Here is an 18,971-nt window from a genome sequence, read left to right on the forward strand (position 1 = left end):
GATTGAATTTGTGCCTGCTTGTAGGATTACTACTGGGAGGTGAAGACTTTATTTGTATGTGAATCTGGACCTAAGAAGCATATATTCACACAGACATTTTTGTGTATGTAAAATAGTACTCCTGAAGTAATCTTTTATCTGCTCTCACTTGCCTTTGAGATATTGTTCCAATATCTCAACGGAATTCGGAAAATCAGAGGAATATTTAATGAATACTCATACACAATTCGTACAGGCAGAAATAACTGTCCCCTCTTTGAACTTCTCCTAAAAGTGTGTGGGAGGTTTTGGGACCTAAGGCATGTAGGAGTATGAATTATTACTTCCCATACTTACATATGCTTTTTTAAATCAACCTCTGAGTGTTTAGGCAGTACCAGATTCTACTTCTTATCTCTTTGGTTTATAGCTAACAGCAATGCAATTGTTTGTCAATATACAGGAGCTGAAGCATTTTAAACGAATTCGGATATGGCTGACTTGGGCTTATTTGTTGAAAGGTGCGATTTGTGGGTTGTTATATTGATGTGGGACATCTTTGAGAGGCCAGGTATTCTATGTAGGAAGGGCCTAATTTTTACCACCACATGATTCACCCGTCTTCCAAATTGGCAATCGTGAACAAACACGCTATTCACAGCTAAAACCACCTGTGTGCTTTAAGGTACCTACAGTCCGGTTAAAATAGCTGGCCAACGCTAGATTTAAGGGAAAGGGTCTCCATAACGTCCCTCTTTAAAATGTTTACAAGTTTATTGCTTTTGGCATGTATGTATCGCTGCATGACAAATTACATTGAGAAGGATGAAAACAATGCTTTGAAAATGTCATTGCCAATGAAAATCTACAATGTATGTAGTCCAAATGTACAAGGCACCGGGAACAACAGTGAATGTTGAGGGGCATAGAATAAATTAGTGGGTAGCGGCATGTGCAGCAATACATCTCAACTGATAGATAATTTTCAAATGGGTCAAAAAAATTGTGGGAAATTTACAACTCAATATGGAGGGCAAGAAATTCTCAAATTGGGCAGGATCTGTGCATGCTTAGAGGTATGGGGAATACAAATTGATGTGACTTACAGAACGTCGTGAAGAAGCATATGCGCAGCAAACAACAAGTAGGGACCATTCACAATCAACGAGATCAGGTTGCATGTCTGGGCAAAGGGAAAAGAGCATAATAGGAGGGGCACAGCACCAGTTCCAAGAAACGAGAAATCCAGAAATAAGATCAAAATGTGCCACTATCAGGGAACACCTGTGGAACCCAGTAGGGCAGAGCTGGGATATTAACAGTATTTAAGAAGTCCAATAGCTAGTCATGAGGACCGTTCAAGGAGGGAATATGAGTGTGCTTCTCTGGGTGTCGTATCTACCTCGTTTGGATTAGTCTCCCTTGAATGTTCCCTTTATCTGCCAGATGTTAGTCCTAAGCAGGTTCAGAGCATCCATGAAGCCCAGCATCACAGGCAGGGTTTCTATTGACGAGAGTGGCTTCTTGCTGTAGCCTTTAAAGGCTTTGTTCCGGTAGTCTGTGGGGCAGGAATCCTAATCCCCAGTGTTGTTAGGACGGATGCACATTCTGTAACAGGACTATAGGCGAAGAAGTCACAACTGACCATGGTTATGCAGTGATAACTGGGAGAGGGCAGTGCTTAGGAAGTGGGAGAGTGTTGGAGAACCACTTCAGAAACCACTTCCCCTATGACCCTTCACGGCAGGGATAAAGTTGCACCTGCAATATCACCACCACCTTTGTCCCGGACGCAATCCCACCTACTTTTGACCGTAAATTAAGAGGGTGTCTGAAAGGGTGAGAGTGCTGGAGAGCATGCACATCCAAGACTGGCCTAGCATAATGGGTTTAAGTATTCACGAAAGAGACTCCTGTGGACACAATGTAAGCAGGTGCTAGCTTATTACAAATCACCCTGCCACAGTGGGTGAAAGATGCTCGGCCTGGAAGCTCTAGAACGGAAGACTAATATTGGAGGTCCCAAAGCACACTGAAAAGGATAATAACTCTTACAGACATATGGTCATGTTTTATAGAAATGCTGATTTATTTCCCAAAAGAAGGATAGTAAGTGTAGCAAAATATCCTCATAGTGCAGCAGCCGAAATGTGTTTCGTCCCTTGGATTTTTTCAAGGTTGAGATTTCTGATATATTTCAAAAGTGCAACTAGAGTTGTCGAGTCAAAGATTGTCATATGGGTTGCCTGTGATATGGATAGACCATATGCAACAGAAATTGTCCAAGCAGAGTCTCGGAAAATGGTATTTTAAATATGGAGGATGGCCATCAAAGTCTCGTGCAGAGCAGCAAAGTGAATGGCAACCTTCCCTCTTAAAGAGCATTTATATCAGAAATCTCAGCCTTGAAAAAGTCCAAGGGATGAAACACGTGCGGGCTGCTGCTCTGTGAGGAAACTGTCACACTTACCCGCATTTTTCTGGGAAATAAACCAGCATTTTGAACAAAAATTACCATATCACTGTTTCACTTAATATTATCATTTTCAGCGTTCTTCTGTACCTCTATTATTGGTGCCTGAAAGGGTAACACCACGTTTGAGTTGGGCTAGTTGAGAACTGCACTGTAATCTGGTCTCTGCACTGGGCTATTACCAATTTTCCACTTCACACACAAAGCAAAAACTAAACATAGGCCTAGTTTGGGCACGTACTTAATGGTTTATATTGGTGTCATACGTTTGAGGGTTTGCTGCAAGTATACAAAAGAGAGAAGAGTCCATTGAAGATACAAGGATGAAAATGGAAATTTCGCACTAAAGCAATGGAGTAGACTGAAACAGCCATCGAGCAATCATCCCCTCTGCAGCCGGAACCATTCTTAGCAGCCATCAGCTATCCCTCGCTTACTTTCTTTGCATAACAGCAATGAATATGCAACTAAGAAATGAGTCATCAGTTTGAACCTGAGTACACTGTGTGGTGTGCTTCCAATATCATCACCTCGCCCTTCCACTTACATAACAGCTTCCAGTTTATGCTTCCTGCGAATGCACAAGACCTCAGACAATGCTTCATTAGTGGAAGTTCAAAGGCAATGCAAGCTGACACCACCTAAGCAGTCACCTCTGCACCAACACTTCCCCTCATACCTTTCCAGGAGAAGACAACACTTGCTATTGTCCACCTCACTCAAGCACATTTCTGTACTCCTTCTCCACACCCCACTTAATTTAACAAATGCACTGGACTCCCAGGGATTGAGAACAGAACGTGTACCTCATTCCTCAGTTCCTTAAACTGATGACCTACCGCCCAACATGCACACACACAGTGACTGAGCCTTTGGCCTCGTTCCTGCCAGGTTTGCACTGCCCTATAGGCAGTCAGGCAGAGACTGGCCGGCTGGTCTGACAGATCAGTTTGTGGGCCAGTTATCTGGATGCTTGAGGGCTTTATGGTTCACGAAGGCTGATATTTACTTTTGATTTCCCAGATATTACCACAAACATTAAGTGCAGCTAACACAATGCATGTATTCTCTCATAACTTGTAAAACACCTCTATATAGTGTGTCTTTTCAAGTCCAAAACTGTAAATAATGGCCATTTTTTTTAGCTATTTGAATCACTAATGGGGGACACTTTTATTTTGGTGTGTAGGCCTAGTTTGTGTTCTAACCTGACTATAGCTACTCCATTTGGTCTCAGACCTCTTCAGTGAGTGGTAATATCCTTATAACGTACGGCAAGGGGGTACTTTATCCCATATGTAATAAAAATAGAGGAGAAGAATGAGAGTAATACATCTATTATGTACTTTACAATTGTTATGTATTTTAAATAATTAAAATGTGGAGTCTCCCGTTTGCAGAAACTTCACATATAGTTCAGACTGTAAAACAAGCCACATTATTTGAAAATGTAATTAACTAAAAACAAATATGATTTAGATTGCTGCACTATCCAGAATCAACATGCAATACATATGTATAGCGGGTTCTATGGAATTAAAATGCATTCAATGTTGAAGGCATTGTCAAGAAAAAAGAACTCACGACCTTCAAGCTTCCCATGGTTAACATATTTGGCATTAATGAAGATTAAAATAATCCTACTAAAAATTCTAAACAGGATATACTTTACATTTCAGAGTACAAGAAGTCATCTAAATACAAATTAACATTGCAGATGAGCAGAATATGATAATGACTACTTTATTGCTAGGTCGGTTCTAGACATGCTTGTCAAGATCCCGAACTGCTTAATTTGTGCATCACAATGAATGTAAATTCATTACAAACAAACATTTGCAGCTCCCCGAGCACGACAAGCAAATACAAAAGAGACATAATAAAAAATACTCATAAATATTAACAACTAGAAAAAGAAGATCATACATTAGCTCACAGATATACAGTTTTCATAGTCTGAGCCACAAGACCGGCTTGCCTGATTCACAACATTCTTGTGTGTACGGTATTACATTTCTAAAAGCTCTGTGTCGAGATATCGCTTGTGAAAAAGAGAGAATATTATATTCAATATGCGTTACTTCTAATGACTGGAGCTCTTCTGTGAAATAGAATCTCAACTACAAATGAAGCTTCTACCCTGTTGAATACTGTACTTCTATTGCAGCCTGCAGCGCGCTATTGCTGCTTTTACTTTCTCGTCCCCCTTACTTGTCAACAGTCCTCTACTGGCAGTTGAGTCCTTGCTTCTATTTTTAAGGCCTACTTATTCTCTCTACGCTATAACGTCTTCTCCTCCTACAACACATCCTCTTTTGTCTGCCTCCTTTGGAGAGATGGTGTCACATCGTGCAACCGTCAGGTAAGTAAATTGGATTCCTTATTTGCACTTAATTTTATGATTACTTGGCCGTCATTTGGCAAGTTTGCACTTTGCTTACATTCGCGGCCAGGGTGAGAGAGCCCTATATGGCAACCAGGCAGTGCACAAAGGGTTGATCTGATAAATCAGTTTGTGGGCTAGTTGTTTTACAAGTTTGTGGGCCTGTTTTCAGCAGCGGCTCGCCGGAGTTACAGGGGGCAGGGCGGGGTGGCGCGCGTGGGAAGTAAAAAAAGTTTAATTAAAAAAAAGAATATAAACGTACCTTTGCGCCTCTTCTTGCTGCACCGCTCCTCTTTCACCCTGCAGGCAGGCACAGGCTCCCAGCCTACCTGTGCCAATTCTGACGCTGATCAGAGCAGCATCAAGATTGGCTGGGAGAGCCCAGCCAGGGCGCTCCCAGGCAGACTGGAAGCCTGCGCAGGCTCTCACAGCCTTCTGCGCAAGTATGGTTGGCTGGCCTGCGACGGCGGGCCAAACCTACATGCGCAGCGAGAGGAGTGCACAGTGCACTCCCCTCACTGCTCGTCACCCCATGGCCTCACCCCTTTCACAAGGAAGGGACAGTAAACACAGTTTATTGTCCCTTCCTTGTGAGAGGTTAACAGCTTCTGCTGCTGGTGGGGGGCGACGCTCCTCAACCCAAACGGAGGAGCCATCACTGCCTGTTTTATGGTCTAGTGTTCTAGTATTTAGTGGTGAGCTTCCTAATACTTCCGCAAACATTGCAAGTTCAAGTACAAATATATGCAGTCTCCTATACCTTGCAAAAAACCTTCACAACGTGTCATTAAAAGTTAAAAACTGTTTTGTTTGCAAACGTGGGCCAATTTGCTATCCGATTCGCCAATGGTGGTTGTTGGAAATAGCCATTTTGGCAGGGTTACCACAAACTTTTTGCCTTCCTTCTCTTTTTCCTACCTTCTTTTTGCTGGCGTTGGGACTTTGAGCACTTTACCACTTAACCATTGCTAAAGTGCATGTGATCGCTTCTCTAAACATGGTAACATTGGTTTACACCTGTTTGACATATTTAATTTACTTGTAAGTTCCTTGTAAAGTGGTATACTATAGACCCAGGGTCTGTAGATTAAATCATACTAGTGGGTCTGCAGCACTAATTGTGCCACTCACTTCAGTAGCCCTTAAAGATGTGTCAGGCCTGCCATTGCAGAGCCTGAGTGTGCAGTTTCACTTGGCTTGGCATGGCATTTAAGAGGTCTTGCCACGCATTAAACTCCCCTTTTATGGCATGTAAGTCACTCCTAGGGGAGGCCCTGGGTAGCCCATAGGACAGGTTGCTATGTATAATCAAGCATTTGCAATGCAATGGGTCTCGCATTTGCTCCAGTTAAAGCTATTAGCGTTGTAAACTCCTAACCAGACTTTTCTCCCTACATATACTGAAAATATACTGAAAAAGTCAAACAGTTTCACATAACTAACCGAACTTTTCTTGCCACATAAAGTGAAAATTAAAAGTAAAACAGTTTCATATAAGGGAGCCGACGGCCGCCATGAGCACAATGCAGACACACAAAAGGAAACAGAAGTTTGCTTGCAGTGAAAATTACCAGCAAAAGTGCAATTATCCATGTAACCGGCAAAAGTTCAAATCTCCATGTAACAGGGTTGATGTCATGCAAAGTGCTCGACTAGTGCCCAGTGAGATCGCACTGCCTACAAAATAAAGAGAAAAAGTAGTCCAGAAACCACACCAAAAACATGGAGCCTCGTATGTTTTCAGTATTTGGCTGGTGCACTTGAGGCATGCTAAACACCAGAAAAGGCATGACGTATGCATGCCTTTCACTAATTAAATCAAGCAAATTTGAAAAGGCAAGCCCACAAACCAACCAAACTGATGGGCGTGACATGGGGGTGGTTAAAAGTCCACAGAGAGATTACACCAGGGACAGAGTGCTTTGCGCTCGACCCTAAAAAAGGCAGGCATGCACTTTTAAGTTTTACATGTTCTGGTAATGAAAAACTCCCAAAGTTGTTTTTCATTACTGTGAGGACCATTCCTCTCATAGGCCAGCACTGGGAATTCTTTAATATACTTGTAAACTGTAATCCCTGATCAGAAAGGAGTCATGTTTCATATATATGGAATGGTGATGATAAATCCTATTTACATTTACTGGTGAAGTCAGATTTATTATTACTACAATTTTAGAAATGCCACTTTTAGAAACTTAGCATTTCTCTTCTCTCACTGCTCTGTGTGCCTAACAGCCTGTCTCTAATACACATCTGGACTGGGCTTGGTGACGCTACTTTGTGGAGGAGGGGGCCCACGCAGACCCCAGGCCCCGCAGACCACTACCACTGCAGGACTAAAACATGGAGGGGAAGCCGTGTGACCCCCTTCCCAGACCATATAGAGCCTCAGGGCCACCACTTCCCCGGGCCTGGCCCTTGCCATGAAAGCAGGGGGGCCATGCAGCCCCGTTTCTGAAGCCATTAATGTCCCTGGGGATCACCACTTCACAAGGCCTGCTTCTGCTATCGTCTGAGATGCCCCACCTTGGGAGATAGCTGTTTGCTTTTGCTTGGAGGGAGCTGTGACAGCTCCCTGCAAGCAAAAGCAAACACTAATTCTGTTTCCAGCAAGCTGGAACTGTCAAAATGCTCCTGCTTGTTGGAATCTGAGTTTTCTTTTGTGTCCCTGTCCATAGACATTCGGGCAGGGAAACCGATGAAAGTATTACTCCTGCAAGCAGGGAGCTGCATTTCCAGCAGCTCCCTGCATGCTGGAGCAATTCCGGCTCTCACAGGAGGCGAGGAATCTGCTGCGACTGTGGAACCCTGAGGCTCCCCCACGGCACCTTTAAAAAAATGGTGGCCTCCTCGTGGATAAATACACAGGGCAGAAATCATTCTGGCACAATCTTCTTTTTACAGAAATTAAACCTGAATGGGAAGCACTGACAGATATAAACAGAGGAGGTACTCAAGTTGAAGCTCCATTTCTGTAAAGTAGTATTCATCCTACTTTGTTTTGCATATGGTCAATGCAAAGCAAGTGTTTTTTCTCTGCATTTTCACCTTGAAACATTATCTGAAAACCTTGATGGAGGTGTTTGCATCCTTGCTTTTTTGAGCGCAATATCTCATGTAGTGAATGTGACAAGTGGGTTCTTTCTTGTCATCTACTGCTGAGACAGATATTGTGTTCTCCCTTTTAAAAACTACAAGTATTAAAATTGCCTAGAAGCCCTGCTCTTTTGGTCCAATGCCATATACATTAGTGGCATCTTCCCACCATTTTCCCAGGATGATGGACAGCTTACTAAAAGACGCCCAAGCGTGTTACCCCACTGATTTTTGAGACACATGCTTGATGGATGGGAATATGATTACATCTCAACCAAACAAAGAAGCACTTCATGGGTGGTCTGGGGTTGGGTGGTTATAGCTTTTTGCACTGAGCTACATATATTACCAACTGGAAGTCTGTGGTTATAGCTAGGACTTAATTTCCATAGGAAAAGCATTTTTTGTTTTGCCAATAACTTTGGCGCCATTTGACGAATCTTCACAAAATGTTCAAAATTAGTATGCCACTCACTTCAGCTGCTGTCTTGGAAGTATCCGGGTGATTCATCAACCTGGGTGAGAAAAAAAGGGGGTCGCAAAGTGTGCTTTCTCCATGCAATTTCTCATAGAGATATTAGTCATGACTACAGTCAAAACAGCCAGAAGGAATTACACCAAGTTTGGCAGAAAGCTAGCCCTTGGTCCAGAAAGCATGCTTTTTTGTGAGTTGGTGTAAATCCATTCAGTAGTTTTTGAGAAATGAAGGAAAACAGAAATATAGATATCCGCAGATCCAACAGTCCCCATGCTGATATCTGATTAGCGGCGAACACTTAAACCAGGAAGTGTTGGAAGCCATTTTGGGACCTGGACCCAGCCACATCCCAAACAAAAACTTTAAAATAAAGAAAAGGGAGCAGGGTAGAAATACCCTGACCCCCAAGGCCTGGTGCTTGGGGCCCCAAGGGACCACACAAGGGGCAAAAACATTGTTTTTTTTATCCTTTTGCCACAAAATCGAAGAAGATACATTAATCTGCAGAAAAATGTTTTTTAAAAAAAAAACAATCGAAGAAGATACATTAATCTGCAGAAAAATGTTTTTTTTTTAAAAAACAGTCTTCTGCGCTTGTTTTCTTTAAGCCTCCAGGTGGGCCAGGTCCCAGGGACATGACAGTTTGTACTATTTTGGAAGGGGGGCACATGTGGCCCTCCTCCTCAGACTTGAGGGAGCCCCAGGGACCACCACTGTCTCTGGGCTTTAATTATATATAGGAGTGGAGCTGGGTAGACCCCTCCTCCTCTGGCTTGGAAGAGCCTCAGGGACCACGATCTCCCGGGGCTTTAACATTACATAGGAGGGGGGCCACGTGGACTCCCCCTCCTTTAGCTCAGAAGAAGAGCCCGGGGGGACCCCCAACTACCTGGCGCTTCCAAATGAAATAGGAAAGGAGCCTTGTGGACCCCATTCCTTGGCCTTGGAGGGCCAAAGGGACCACCACCTCCCTGGGAACATAAATGTAAAAGAAGGGGGGCCTACTCATCAGTCCTGTTCCGTTTTCAGACCACCAACTCCCCGGAGCTGGCCCCGAAGAAGAAAGGAACCCTAAATGGCCCTGGGGACTGCCATCCCCCAGGGCCAGCTCCCTATCTCCCTAAGTGGCCACCCTCAGGAGATAGCAGTTTGCTTTTGCTTTGTGTGAGAAGTGGAAGCAACTGTAATTCTGCTCCTCACAGGCAGGAAAACTGCTCCCGCTTGCTGGGAGCGGACTTTTCATTTTGACATACAGGGTGCAACATATTTAGATTCTCCATGCATCCGGTAGCAGTGCTAGCTCTCACTGGAGGGGAGAGGTGTCAGGGACCGTGAGGCCTCATGGCTCCCTCCCCAGGGTCTCCAGGAAATTTTGTGTGCTTCTCGGTAGCGCCACCTTAAAACATTATCTCAAATCATTGAAGAATGTGTTTCCATTGTTGTTTTTTCAAGCGCTATATGTTATGTAGTGTCTTAATGAGCGGATTCTTTTTTGTCATCTCCTGTTGAACCAGAGTTTTTTTGTTCTAACTTTTAACCAGTACGAGTATGAAAAATCACCTATAAGCCCGCCTCATCTATGTTAGTGGTATGCAATTTCTTCCCACCTTTTTCCAGGATGATGGACAGCTTATCAAACGACACACTCAGCAAGTTTCCTGCCAATTCTGGAGATGCATTGTTAATTCAAATGACTTTGAGCATGTCTCCACCAATCACAGAAGCACTTCTTACATATAAAAGGAAGTACCCTTCTTTGTTCAACTCTTTGTAGTTTTGTCGTCTTTCTACCTGAGAATTCATGTTATTGCAGATTTCTGAATGAAGATGCTTAAGGAACAATAACATTGCCAAAATTACAGATACACAAGGTCACTGGAGACAATATCTCGGGGTCCTTTATGCAGCTATAGTGTAGAATATGCAGTATACATTTACACAATGAGGTAGTACTTACTAATTAGCCAGTAAAAAGTACTCCAGTTTGCTAGACATTTTGCGAAAAACGATGGCCTCTTCTTGGAAAAATAAGCAGGTTAGTATGCTTCCTGGTACTGATCCTCATTTCACAGAAATTAAACCTCAACCTCTCCCCTCCACCCGAGGGACCTATGGGGGTTGGGTGCACGATCTAGCTAAAAACCAGCTCTAGCGGCCAACCCCCACTGTGCGAAAGGCTGTGTGTGGCATGAGGATAGATGCCTAAGGGAGGGTTCATTACAGGGACATTGTGGTTAGTTCTAGCACCCAACGTTTACAAATACCCATGCCGCTTATGTGCAGCAACTCACTTCGGTGAGCATGGAAGAGCCCGATTCACAATTCTTACATCACCAGCATTCTCATCTTAAAAAACACAAGATGCAAGCTCTTGTGAGGTAAAGTGCTCAGTCCTTTATTACAGCAACACCTGCCACCCAACGTGTTTCTGGAATCCAACCCCTTGTTCACAGCTCAAGTTTCACAAACAAAATGACTTCATGAATTTCAAGAGGCAATGCATAGATAAAAACAAATGACAAACTTCCACCACTCTGTGCCAAATACGTATTTGTTTTGAATTGACTATCTTAAAGTACACCATTCAGTCCAATTACATCATTGGAAACTATGCAACTTCCTTCATGTTGCCAGCGATTACTCTATGGAATATAAAAAATGCAGTAAATATTCACCGTTCTACTTCATATTTTTGAATGTTCAACACATTCCTGAAACCCTGTATATACTTTGTGATTCTAAAGTGATGGTGCATATATAAAAGGAAATGATGGTCGTCCACCAATAGGTGCCAAATACTCGTTTGTTGTGAAGTTGGCATCTTAGATTGCATCATTTGAAACCATGCAAATTCCTTAATATCATCAATATTTACTGCATGGAATATTATAAATGCAGTAAATAGTCACAGTTGTAATATATATTATTGTATATTTGACATATTCCTGAAATCCAATGTTCCACTTGGTTACATTCATTGTTAGGTTATTAATCAGAGCTCCCATTGTTGTGGTCATGAAATCATGCAACATCCTTAGTATTGGCACTAAATACTGTACAGAATGGTTAAATGCAGTATATAGTCACAATCCTAGTACATATTTCTGAATTCGTGACACATTCCTAGAATCCACTGTTCCCTTAAGCTGCATTTCTGAACATATTGTTGGCAATAGTAACCACTATTTCGATGAGGATACCAATAATAAGGATGAATAGTGCCCTAGTTGGCTTCTACCAGGGAAAGGTGACATTACACAATTCCACCCCGGTGGGCTACTACATTCTACTTTCACAAGATCATTATGCATTCATTAATGCCTCAAAACCCCTGTCCGCTTCATATCCATATTTGCTGCTTGATATCTACATTAGTCAAAAAGTCATCAAATCATAGAAATCAAATTACTACTTTATAGTCCATTGGTTAATCATCACCTGTGTAAAACAAAAATAAAATCCCAATCAAACTGTAAACTAGAAACCACAAACCTAATCCAAGATATAAAATTTCTACATCATGTTCAGGAGACAGTCAGGCCAACAATGTACTGTGGATAATCTCTCCGAATCCACATACACTTTTGTGTACATTTTGACAATTTCTCATTGGAATTCAAACTCACTGGAATCTTAGCATTAAATTTGATTATGTGCCATGATTCCAGGTGTCTTAAACTTAAAACCCTGTATCCTTCTCTTGGATTGAGTGCTAGTCTGTCCATAACTACCACTTGTAGTTTTGTGACATCGCTGGCATGGAACTCTTTAAAATGTCTGGCCACGGAGAATTGATTGTCATCATTTACGATTGCTCTTATGTGTTCAAGTTCTTTCTTTTTTGCTTTATGAAATGTGCTCCCTATGTAAAATTGTTATAACCACTTTTTAAGGTATGTTTGCAAAAATCAGAATTACGAGAGAGGTGTTTTTCTATAACAAACAGCTTTTCAATTTCAGGAAATATTATCTCTTTCATGTTTGCACTGTATTCATAAGCCTTGCACCAGGTACACTTGAAAAAGCTCTTTGGTAAATTCCCTTTGTCATGCATCTTAGTCATAATCATATTCTTGCATAGCATGTCTTTTAGTGATTTACATTTTCTAAAAGTCAAACGGGGATGTGTGGTCAAATAGTTGTCCAAAACGGTGTCTGTCCGTAAGATATGCCAGTGTCTTTGACTACCTGTTTTATTTTAGAGGCTCTTCCATTAAAAGTTGTTATAAACCTGATAGTATTAAGCTCATCTTTTTTCTTTATTTTATGAATTAAAGTTTTTCTCTTTTTGTGCCTTCCACAAATTTAATAACTCCCTGGACTGTGCCCAGGGTGTAGCCCCTTTCCAAGAAGCTTCTAGTCATGCTTTCCTTTTCCTCCTGAAATGCAACTCAAGTGCTGCTATTGGGTCTTGCACACAAGAGTTCCCCAAAGGGTATACTTTCTATTACATTTTTAGCATTGTGGCTGTGAGCATGGGGGAGGCTATTACCTGCTGTTTTTCTCCTAAATAGTCTTGTGGCAAGAGAATCCCCGTTCACCTCTACTTTTAGATCTGGAAAAGTTACAGAGTGTCTACTAATTTGACTTGTAAAATACAAGTTCAATTAATTGCCATTCAATGTTTTCACAAAATCTAATGCCTGTTCCTTTGTACCATTCCAAATGACAAACATATTGTCAATATACCTCACCCAGGGCACTGCGTGGTCATCAAAATGATGGATGTTATATACTATCTGTTCTTTCCACCAGCCCAGATATAAACAAGCATAGTGGGGGCGGGAGACGTACCCATTGCATTACCCTGGGTCTGTTTGTATACCTTCTCATCAAACATAAAATATTTATTATTCAGGCAATACCAGATCATGTCTATTAACGTCTCATTATGGAGAAGGTAGAACAATGAGCAGGCTCTCATAAAGTGGTGGCACGCTTTCACTCCAAACTCATGTGGAATACATGTGTACAAACTATTTAAATCCATGCCTATCATTAAATAGTTATCTCCCATTTTTATTCCCTCAATGATCCGTAAAAAACTATTGTACAGTCAGTATAATTTAAGCCAGTGGTGGGACAATGGGATAGACCTAGGGAGAGGGCCTCAATTTGCCACTTATTCAAAGAGAAATCAGATAAGATTACCAATGTCTCTATGCTGAATAAAAATGAGATAAATAGGTCCAATCAGACCTACTACGAGAAGCTAATGGAGTGGCATGCAACAAGTCTGTTGGAATACGAGGAATATCAGTTACTCAAGTGTGTCCTTTCCAGGATCCCAGTAATATATTTCCTGGCAAAGTTACACAAAGAACCTGTCAATGCCCCTGGGAGACCTAGAGTATCCTCTATAGGCTCCCAGTTGGAAAACACTTCACAGTATGTAGAATTTTTCTTAAGGCCATTTGTGGGGGCTCTCTCATCATATGTGAAGGACACACAAGAATTTTTAGCCATTTGTCATATTTAATTTATTTATAAGTCCCTGGCAGAGTGGTACGACAGCTACAGGTCTGCCATCCACTTAAGTAGCCCCAGACATTTCAACCTGTATGCAGGTTTAAACTGCCAGTTCGGCCTGACAAGGTAAGCCAAGCCTCCCTTTTTAATACATAAAAGTCATCCTTAGATTAGGCCTGGTAGTCAAAGATTCCTTAAATATTTTTTCACTACTTCAAGGCCTAGCTCTCCCATTGGATAACATTGGTTTACCTTATTACATTTAAAACATTTAATGGTAAAGTTGGAGTTTTTAGTCACAATTCTGAAAAGCCACTTTTAGAAACTTGACATTTTCTTGTCCTAACCATTCGGTGCCTGCAGCCTGATCCTGGGTTATATGACTAGGTGAGACAAAGGGAAGCTATGTGTTGGCAGGATGGGCCACTCTGAGTTAATAGGGAGGCTGTCACCTACCATACTTGCACATTACAAAGACTCTGCCTGAGCCCTCTCACAAAGAGTTTGAAAATAGTCATTTGTGGGCCCAGAAAAGATGAGACCAGGACAGGGAGGAAGGGGGTGCCTGACACCTCAAGGCAGTGAGAATCTACAAAGGCTTTCTCTACTTCAAAGAGGGCACTAGGTATGAATATTAGACTTTTAGACTCAACTTTTCAGTACACCTTTGGACATGTGGACTCTGCCAGGAAGAAGGACTGCTGAGCTGCTGAAAGGACTGCCTCTCTGCTGGTCTTCTGCCCGGAAAGACTGCTGCCCTACTGTGCTAACTTGCTGTCCTGCTGCACTTTTACCTTACTGAAAAGTACTGGATCTACAACTCTAAGCCCAGGACACCAAAGTGACTTGAAAGTCTGGTTGGCTGCCTCCTGATCAGAATCCTCAGTGACAGAACAGGCTTTCAACAACTCTGAACCAAGCACCAGAACTCTGCCATCTGGGAGTTCTGCCCTCCTACGTGGTGCCACCACAGTCCTAGACTCTTGGAAGTGGACCTGAATGTTTCAGGATTCAGCAGAACTGATGCATCTCCTCCACGGCACATCTCCTGCACAAAAAGCACATTCCCTTTGTTGCTCAATGCATTGCCCTCTGAATTGACACATTGACTCTGTTGCATGGACTTCCCTATAGCAAGGACTTTGCATCGCCATTGCAGCCCACCATAAATGCATCTCCACACAAGGTCATCACTTGGCCCAACACAGCCCATCGGAACCACTACGGCACAACACATTTCCACAGAAGAACATCACATCATACTTCACAGCTCCCCCAGAGCTGCATGAGACATCTCTTCGCTCGAACCTCGCTTTGCCTGTGCAGCCTCAACACAGGATTCCGCAATTCTTCCCAATCAGGATTAAGGTATTTTGTTCAGTGGGCCTCGTGAGTCCCTGTAGCTAGCCTGTGCACCATTGTGGTTGGCCTGAATTTGTGACCTTGTGCTGGTTATGCCCGAACAGTTAACTAAAGTTGGCACTTTGTGCTTTTTGTCGCTATTTTCACTAAATTTCTCTGAAACCTTCAAACTTGCATTCTCCCATTTCTGGTGATTGCATTTTTGTCATTTTGATTTATTCACTAAAATGTACTCTATGTTTCTAGACTGGTGTGGGATTTTTCTTGTGTTGTGTTTTCACTTTATTGCTGTTTGAAGTGCTGTATAAATACTTTACACATTGTGTCTAAGTTGAGACGGACTGCTCTGTGGACAGCTACTAGAGGGATGAGCACAGGCTGACTTGACGTTTGCTTGTGACTTCACCCAGGTAAGGATTGTAGATGCTGATTCAGTAGGGTTTAATTCCACTCACCCAGTAACCCTCTTTCTTACAATGTACTATAGTACTCCGGCAGGAAAAAGTGTGGCCCTCCAGTGAGCTAAAGCAGTGCTCCAGTGGGGTGGCCATGGACAGCAGGGGGTTGGGTGCCAGCAGTGGGGTTGTGTGAAGACTAAAGGCCATGAACAGCAGGGGTTGGCCAGTGCCACAGGGTTGGTCTCTGGCTCTGCGGCCAACCTCCTGCTGTGCATGCCAAAGGATGTGTCAGCAGGAGCATTCGCGAAACACGACAAAAAACAAAACTCAGTGAAAAAAACTAAGGTAAAATTGCTGTTATAGTTACATGCGGCAATAGGATCTTAGCTTACATTAACAAAAATTCCAGAAATGCACTAAACAAGTGCCATTCCTGTTAGGTGTTGGTTTACGTAAAAACTAATGTTTAAAAACCAAGACAATACTAAACTTCACAAGCAATATATTACTGAGATACGTATAAGTTATGCCTATTATGGACTGCTATGACCTCACATATTACTTCACTCATGCCATGTTATATGACATAATTGATTCTAGTCATTGTGACAGTGTCCTTTAGGGTATCTGGACAGTAAGGATCTCAACATGGTACACCTGTGGCCAATTTTCTATCATTTTCTATCACCAATTGTGTGATAATGGACATAACATATTATCATAAGCTGGGCACATACCTATGAAGTAACACACATTTGTTGGACGTTACCCTCTTTTTACTGATATTCACCCACTTAATAAGCACAGCGCATCCACAGACTTAAAAAAAGGGGCCCTCCCTTTTCAAACCTTAACTACGCTCAAAAACAAAATGCGTACTCTATTCACCTTAACAGGATTACCCTCTTAAAGGCCTCTCTTCACCAGCAATCTTAATTCAAGGTGTGGACAGGCATGTACTTGAAACTGAAAAGACACCTTCTGCCAAGCCCTATGGACAATCCTCTGTAGTTTGATAAAATACACTACACGCATTCTTGAGATGGGCATCTTGGCCTCACCAGCATGAGAGAAACCATCTTTAAGCGGGGCATCTGTATATCTTACTTTATTTAACAATCTGCAATACATCAGAATCTTCAGCGAATTTCTGGAAATAAATGTCCACACCTTTTAAACATCTTTGTTCTGCAGAAGTTGTCTATAGCACTGAATTACAATTCTTTAACAAGGGCATCTACCCAGATATCCACTGTCGATAATCTATTGCCAACAGAAGCTTTTGCTTTACTCAGATTTTTTGCAGTAGATTTTGGCTTTAAGCCACAACATACTCTAAAACATCCCTCTGAAACCTACATCAGGTGTGCTCAACTGTTACCTTGTTTACCCTGTAGAGCTACTTGCACACCAAACTTTAGTGATTTATAAACAGTGCACCATGTAACTTTCAAGTTGCACAACTACACCTGCCTCTGGTGCTTACGCTATTTCCATGCTAAAAAGCCACACATTTTACACAGTAAATGTAAGCTGTATAGGACTGTAGTGTTAAAAGTAATATCAATATGGTGGATGTGTTGGCATTTTAGGAGGACAATGTGGATGTAAGATTGTTGGTGTGTAGGCATTTGATGGTTGATGTAGGTCTGTATGGATTTTGTTGGGTATGGGAATATAAATTTTGCTGTGTGGTTGTGTCATGGAGGGTGTGTGGGCTTATACTGGTGGTTTTGTGCTGTGTTCATTTATGATTTTGGGAGGTTGGCAGAATGAAGGATGATGATTTTCCATATGATGTTGAGTGTGTTCATTGACTGCACCATGTACAAAGTTCTGTATTGTTGAGTCCACGGCTCACTGAGCCACTGGAACCAAGCTATACCTGGTTGAAGAGCCCCACCTATGGCAAAATCAGTCCTAGGTTTTCTAGGTTCCGGTTCAGGTTGGACCTAGCCTGGTAGTTCGGGCTGGACAGTTCCCATGAGGAGCAGGGTCAAAACTAATTTGCATGTAGCTGGGTCCAAACTGAGGTGGCATGGTGGACAAAAAAGGATTTGAAATGGATGTGGCCCGAGAGATTGCCAGTGACTGAGATTAATTCACGCATTCCATCTATCAACTTGTTGTTTTTGCATTTGTTGCACCAATTGTGCTGGGTATGCGCAGACTTCGGTCCTGGGCTCACTGTGCCTGGGGAAACAAGCTATACCTCGCTAAAGAGCCCTAACTTGGGCGAAACTGGCCCTAGGTTGCTCTTATTCTGGTTCAAAAAGGACATGGCCTGGCAGTTCTGGCTGGACTGTTGCAATGAGGTTCAGGGTCAAGACTGATTTGCATATGACTGAGTCCAAACTGAGGTGGCATGGTGGGCAAAATAAACCCAATGGATTGGGATGTTGCGCCAAGCGATTGCCAGTGGTTGAGATTAAATCAAGTATTCCATCTATCACCTTGTTATTTTAGCATGAGTGAATCAGGGAGACACAGCCCGGTGGGTTCCATTTTGGCCTGATCATGCACACAACATGAAAGTGGGGGTGCTTTTCCTGGCTGTTGAAGTGAATTGCTGCCATTCAAATGACTGGAGGGAGGAAACCCAGACACTGAAGTGGGGAAAGAGAACAAAGTGTTTCCTTTGAAAATTCAAGTAGGTCCTTTCTGATACACAGGGTTACTGGTTAGTCTTCCTGTAACTGCCATTTGGTAGAGGGCAGGGGTGTGCAGTGGGGCTGCAGAATCTGTTGTCAGTGTGCAGGATTCTTTAAATAGGAGCAGGTCTTTGTCACTCTCCCTTCAAACTATCAGATGTGGCTGTTGAGAGTCAAGATATAGCCTTCTTAAACCTCCTTGCCACTATTTTGTGGGTGCTCCAGCCTGGAAGCAACCTTGTTGTGATCACTCAAGACAAACACCAGGTATAGAATGCAGCCTGTGAAGGACACATAAAAAGGGAACAGCCACAAACCTGATCTGAAAAGGCAAATTGGGAGTCCACATACCCTTTCTGCTAACTCTGTAAAAAAGGGGGGCCAAATGACCCACTTGATGTTCTAGGGGCAATTTCTCTTCAGTCAAGGAAGGTGTACTCTTCAGGGTATTCAAATAAGCACTGAACAACCAAGGGCTGGTGTCTGCCTGATAGCCATCTTCAGAGAGGTGAAATACTATCACCAGGAGTGCGATCTGAAAGAAGAATTGCTGATTTGCCCTGGGACCCAAGGAGACCTGCCTGATTGAGAGGGAAGAAAAGAAAAGAAACAACCCTGAAGGAAGAGCAGACTGTATGTAGGGGCTGAGCATTTGACCCTGCTACAGGGGATTATTCAGCAG

The sequence above is a fragment of the Pleurodeles waltl genome, chromosome 5 (assembly GCF_031143425.1).
Source record: "Pleurodeles waltl isolate 20211129_DDA chromosome 5, aPleWal1.hap1.20221129, whole genome shotgun sequence".
In the NCBI taxonomy this organism is placed as follows: domain Eukaryota; kingdom Metazoa; phylum Chordata; class Amphibia; order Caudata; family Salamandridae; genus Pleurodeles; species Pleurodeles waltl.